Source organism: Arachis hypogaea, chromosome 19, assembly GCF_003086295.3.
Source record: "Arachis hypogaea cultivar Tifrunner chromosome 19, arahy.Tifrunner.gnm2.J5K5, whole genome shotgun sequence".
In the NCBI taxonomy this organism is placed as follows: Eukaryota; Viridiplantae; Streptophyta; class Magnoliopsida; order Fabales; family Fabaceae; genus Arachis; species Arachis hypogaea.
Genome location: NC_092054.1, coordinates 98807056 through 98813382, shown reverse-complemented (window position 1 = coordinate 98813382; position 6327 = coordinate 98807056). Strand labels below are relative to the sequence as shown.

The following is a 6327-nucleotide window of genomic DNA, read 5'->3' as shown; positions in this document are numbered from 1 at the left end:
AGCTTCTTCTTCATAAGAAGCCTATTGAGTACTGTTGGATGCAGCTTGCACTCCATTCAGACTCTGAGAAATCATATTGACTTGCTGAGTCAATATTTTGTTCTGAGCCAATATGGCATTCAGAGTATCAACTTCAAGAACTTCCTTCTTCATAGGCGTCCCATTACTCACAGGATTCCTCTCAGAAGTGTACATGAACTGGTTATTAGCAACCATGTCAATGAGTTCTTGAGCTTCTGCAGGCGTTTTCTTTAGGTGAATAGATCCACCTGCAGAGGTATCCAATGACATCTTTGATAGCTCAGATAAACCATCATAGAATATATCCAGGATGGTCCATTCTGAAAGCATGTCAGAAGGACACTTTTTGGTCAGCTGCTTGTATCTTTCCCAAGCTTCATAGAGGGATTCACCATCTTTTTGTTTGAAGGTTTGAACATCCACTCTAAGCTTGCTCAGCTTTTGAGGAGGAAAGAACTTGGCTAAGAAAGCCGTGACCAGCTTATCCCAAGAGTTCAGGCTATCTTTAGGTTGAGAGTCCAACCATATCCTAGCTCTGTCTCTTACAGCAAATGGGAAAAGCATGAGCCTGTAGACTTCATGATCTACTCCATTAGTCTTAACAGTATCACAGATCTGCAAGAATTCAGTTAAGAACTGAAAAGGATCTTCAGATGGAAGTCCATGAAACTTGTAGTTCTGCTGCATCAGAGAAACTAATTGAGGTTTCAGCTCAAAGTTGTTTGCTCCAATGGCAGGAATGGAGATGCTTCTTCCATGTAAATTGGAATTAGGTGTAGTGAAGTCACCAAGCATTCTCCTTGCATTATTATTATTTTCGGCTGCCATCTCCTCTTCTTGTTCGAAAATTTCTGAAAGGTTATCTCTGGTTTGTTGTAATTTAGCTTCTCTTAGTTTCCTCTTCAGAGTCCTTTCAGGTTCTGGATCTGCTTCAACAAGAATATTCTTGTCCTTACTCCTGCTCATATGACAAAGAAGAGGGCACATAAAAATAATAATAATAGGGATCCTTTTTACCCAAGTATAGAGGTTCCCTTTAGGTGAGTGGAAGAAAAGGAGAAGAAAAGAGAGAGAGGGAATTTTTGAAAATTGTTTTTGAAAAATGGTTAGTGATTTTTGAAAATAGTTTTTGAAAAAGGTTAGTGATTTTTTTTCGAAAATTAAAATAAAAAAATTAAAATAATTAGTTAATTAAAAAGAATTTTTGAAAAAGAGGGAAGATATTTTCGAAAATTAGAGAGAGAGAGTTAGTTAGGTAGTTTTGAAAAAGATAAGAAACAAACAAAAAGTTAGTTAGTTAGAAAAGATATTTTGAAATCAAATTTTTGAAAAAGAGAAGATAAAAAGATATTTTTGAAAAAGATTTGATTTTTAAAATCACAATTAATGACTTGATTCACAAGAAATCACAAGATATGATTTTAGAACTTAAAGTTTGAATCTTTCTTAACAAGTAAGTAACAAACTTGAAATTTTTGAATCAAAACATTAATTGTTATTGTTATTTTCGAAAATTTGATATAAAAATAAGAAAAATATTTTTGAAAAATATTTTTATAATTTTCGAAAATAACTAAGAAAAATGGAAAAGATTTGATTTTTGAAAAAGATTTTGAAAAAGATAAGATTTTTAAATTGAAAATTTGATTTGACTCATAAAAACAACTAGATTTTAAAAATTTTTGAAAAAGTCAAATCTAATTTTCGAAATTTTAAGAGAGAAAAAGGGAAAGATATTTTTTTGATTTTTGAATTTTTATGATGAGAGAGAAAAACAAGAAAAATGATGCAATGCATGAAAGTTATGGATCAAAACAATGAATGCATGCAAGAATGCTATGAATGTCAAGATGAACACCAAGAACACTATGAAGATCATGATGAACATCAAGAACACATTTTTGAAAAATTTTTAATGCAAAGAAAATATGCAAGACACCAAACTTAGAATTCTTTAATGCTTAGACATAAAGAATTCAGGAATGCATATGAAAAACAAGAAAAGACACAAAACATGCAAATGCAAAGATCAAACAAGAAGACTTACGAAGAACAACTTGAAGATCATGAAGAACACTTATGAATGCATGAATTTTCGAAAAATGCAGGATGAATATGCAATTGACACCAAACTTATAACATGACTCAAGACTCAAACAAGAAACACAAAATATTTTTGATTTTTATGATTTTATAAAATTTTTTTTGTATTTTCTTTTAAATTTTTTTTCGAAAATATTTGGGAAAAAGGAAGCAATGAATTCATAGTCCTCAATCAAAATCCTGGGAGTTAGACATGGCTTAATAGCCAGCCAAGCTAAAACATGTTATATGAAACACTAGAATTCATTCTTAAAAATTTTGAAGAAAAATATATTTTTGAAAACAATTTTTTTTCGAAAACAAGGAAGAAATTTTTGAAAGATTTTTTTTTGAAAAATTTTTGAAAATAAAACAAAAAGAAAATTACCTAATCTGAGCAACAAGATGAACCGTCAGTTGTCCAAACTCGAACAATCCCTGGCAACGGCGCCAAAAACTTGGTGCGCAGAAATTGTGACTACACTTTGATTATGTAAAATTCATCGCTCTTTCTTTCCCTGGTAATGGCGCCAAAAAGATGATTCAAATACCATGGTTCACAACTTCGCACAACTAACCAGCAAGTGCACTGGGTCGTCCAAGTAATACCTTACGTGAGTAAGGGTCGAATCCCACAGAGATTGTTGGTATGAAGCAAGCTATGGTCACCTTGTAAATCTCAGTCAGGCGGATATAAAATAGTAATGGGGTTTTCGAAAATAATTAATAAAATAGTGATAGAAATACTTATGTAAATCATTGGTGAGAATTTCAGATAAGCGAATAGAGATGCTTTCGTTCCTCTGAACCTCTGCTTTCCTGCTATCTTCATCCAATCAGTCTTACTCCTTTCCATGGCTGGCTTTATGTAATGCATCACCATTGTCAATGGCTACTTTCGGTCTTCTCTCGGGAAAATGATCCAAATGCCCTGTCACGACACGGCTAATCGTCTGGAGGCATCACCCTTGTCAATGGTTACATCCTATCCTCTCAGTGAACATGGTCAACGCACCCTGTCACAGCACGGCTATTCATCTGTCGGTTCTCGATCATACTGGAATAGGATTTACTATCCTTTTGCGTCTGTTACTACGCCCAACAATCGCGAGTTTGAAGCTCGTCACAGTCATTCAATCATTGAATCCTACTCGGAATACCACTGACAAGGTTTAGACTTTTCGGATTCTCTTGAATGCTGCCATCAATCTAGCTTATACCACGAAGATTCTGGTTAAGAGATCTAAGAGACACTCATTCAATCGAAAGTAGAACGGAAGTGGTTGTCAGGCACGCATTCATGGGGAATGATGATGATTGTCACGTTCATCACATTCAGGTTGAAGTGCGAATGAATATCTTAGAAGCGAAATAAGATGAATTGAATAGAAAACAGTAGTACTTTGCATTAATCTTTGAGGAACAGCAGAGCTCCACACCTTTATCTATGGAGTGTAGAAACTCTACCGTTAAAAATACACAAGTGAAAGGTCCAGGCATGGCCGAATGGCCAGCCCCTCTGATCTAAGAACCAGGCGTCCAAAGATGTCTAATACAATAGTAAAAGGTCCTATTTATAATAAACTAGTCACTAGGGTTTACAGAAATAAGTAATTGATGCATAAATCCACTTTCGGGGCCCACTTGGTGTGTGCTTGGGCTGAGCTTGAGTGTTGCACGTGTAGAGGTCCTTCTTGGAGTTGAACGCCAGCATTTGTGCCAGTTTGGGCGTTCAACTCTGGTTTTGGATCCTTTTCTGGCGCTGGACGCCAGAATTGGGCAGAAAACTGGCGTTGAACGCCAGTTTGTGTCATCTATTCTTGGCCAAAGTATGGACTATTATATATTGCTGGAAAGCCCTGGATGTCTACTTTTTAACGCAATTAGAAGCGCGCCATTTCGAGTTTTGTAGCTCCAGAAAATCCACTTTGAGTGCAGGGAGGTCAGAATCCAACAGCATCAGCAGTCCTTCTTCAACCTCTGAATCTGATTTTTTTACTCAAGTTCCTCAATTTCAATCAGAAAATACCTGAAATCGCAGAAAAACACACAAACTCATAGTAAAGTCCAGAAATGTGAATTTAACATAAAAACTAATGAAAACGTCCCTAAAAGTAACTAGATCCTACTAAAAACATACTAAAAATAATGCCAAAAAGCGTATAAATTATCCGCTCATCACAACACCAAACTTAAATTGTTGCTTGTCCCCAAGCAACTGAAAATCGAATAGGATAAAAAGAAGAGAATATACTATAAATTCCAAACTATCAATGAAACATAGCTCCAATCAGATGAGCGGGACTTGTAGCTTTTTGCCTCTTGAATAGTTTTGGCATCTCACTTTATCCATTGAAGTTCAGAATGATTGGCTTCTATAGGAACTCAGAGTTTAGATAGTGTTATTGACTCTCCTAGTTCAGTATGATGATTCTTGAACACAGCTATTTTATGAGTCTTGGCCGTGGCCTTAAGCACTTTGTTTTCCAGTATTACCACCGGATACATAAATGCCACAGACACATAATTGGGTGAACCTTTTCAGATTGTGACTCAGCTTTGCTAAAGTCCCCAATTAGAGGTGTCCAGGGTTCTTAAGCACACTCTTTTTTTGCTTTGGACCTTGACTTTAACCGCTCAGTCTCAAGTTTTCACTTGACACCTACACGCCACAAGCACATGGTTAGGGACAGCTCGGTTTAGCCGCTTAGACCTGGATTTTATTCCTTTAGGCCCTCCTATCCACTGATGCTCAAAGCCTTGGGATCCTTTTTATTTGCCCTTGCCTTTTGGTTTTAAGGGTTATTGGCTTTTTGCTCTTGCCTCTTGGTTTTAAGAGCTTTTGGCTTTTTCTGCTTGCTTTTTCTTTTTCTTTCTATTTTTTTTCGCCTATTTTTTTCTCTTTTTTTTTTGCAAGCTTTGTTCTTTGCTGCTTTTTCTTGCTTCAAGAATCATTTTTATGATTTTTCAGATTATCAAATAACATGTCTCCTAGTCATCATTCTTTCAAGAGCCAACATATTTAATATTCTTAAACAACAACTTCAAAAGACATATGCATTGTTCAAGCATACATTCAGAAAACAAGAAGCATTGTCACCACATCAATATAATTAAACTAAGTTCAAGGATAAATTCGAAACTCATGTACTTCTTGTTCTTTTGAATTAAAACATTTTTCATTTAAGAGAGGTGATGGATTCATAGGACATTCATAACTTTAAGACATAGTTACTAACTACTAATGATCATGTAACGAAGACACAAACATAGATAAGCACATAACATAGAAAACGAAAAACAGAAGAAATAAGAACAAGGAATGAATCCACCTTAGTGATGGTGGCATTTCCTTCTTGAGGAACCAATGATGTCCTTGAGCTCTTGTATGTCTCTTCCTTGTTTTTGTTGCTCCTCCCTCATTGCTTTTTGATCTTCTCTTATTTCATGAAGGATGATGGAGTGTTCTTGATGTTCCACCCTTAGTTGTCCTATATTGGAACTCAATTCTCCTAGGGAGGTGTTGATTTGCTCCCAATAGTTTTGTGGAGGAAAGTGCATTTGAGGCATCTCCGGGATCTCATGGTGATGAGCTTCATACGCCTCTTGAGCTCCATGAATGGGCTCTCTTGCTTGCTCCATCTTTTTCTTAGTGATGGGCTTGTCCTCTTTAATGATGATATCTCCCTCTATGTCAATCCCAGCTGAATTGCATAGGTGGCAAATGAGGTGAGGAAAGGCTAACCTTGCCATAGTGGAGGACTTGTCAGCCACCTTGTAGAGTTCTTGAGGTATAATCTCATGAACTTCCACCTCTTCTCCAATCATGATGCTATGGATCATGATGGCCCGGTCTATAGTAACTTCAGACCGGTTGCTAGTGGGAATGATTGAGCATTGAATGAACTCCAACCATCCTCTAGCTACAGGCTTGAGGTCCAATCTTCTTAGTTGAACCGGCTTGCCTTTGGAGTCAATCTTCCATTGAGCTCCTTCTACACATATGTCCATAAGGACTTGGTCCAACCTTTGATCAAAGTTGACTCTCCTTGTGTAGGGACGTTCGTTCTCTTCCATGTGGATTGACCACTTTTTCATTAATCTCCCGGTTGGACAGTTTCGCTTGCCCGTTGGTCTGTGGGTGATAAGCAGTGGCAACCTTATGCAATACCCCATAGCGCTTGAGCAGTGCCTCTACTTTTTTGTTACAAAAGTGGGATCCTT

General features: G+C 36.6%; 1 non-coding gene across 1 annotated transcript; it reads left to right on the top strand.

The window, feature by feature from the left end:
• The first annotated feature begins 345 nt into the window (after positions 1-345).
• On the top strand, positions 346-453 carry LOC112780826 (small nucleolar RNA R71). The gene has a single exon (XR_003191639.1). It is a non-coding gene; the product is annotated as a small nucleolar RNA R71 (small nucleolar RNA).
• Positions 454-6327: the final 5874 nt, after the last annotated feature.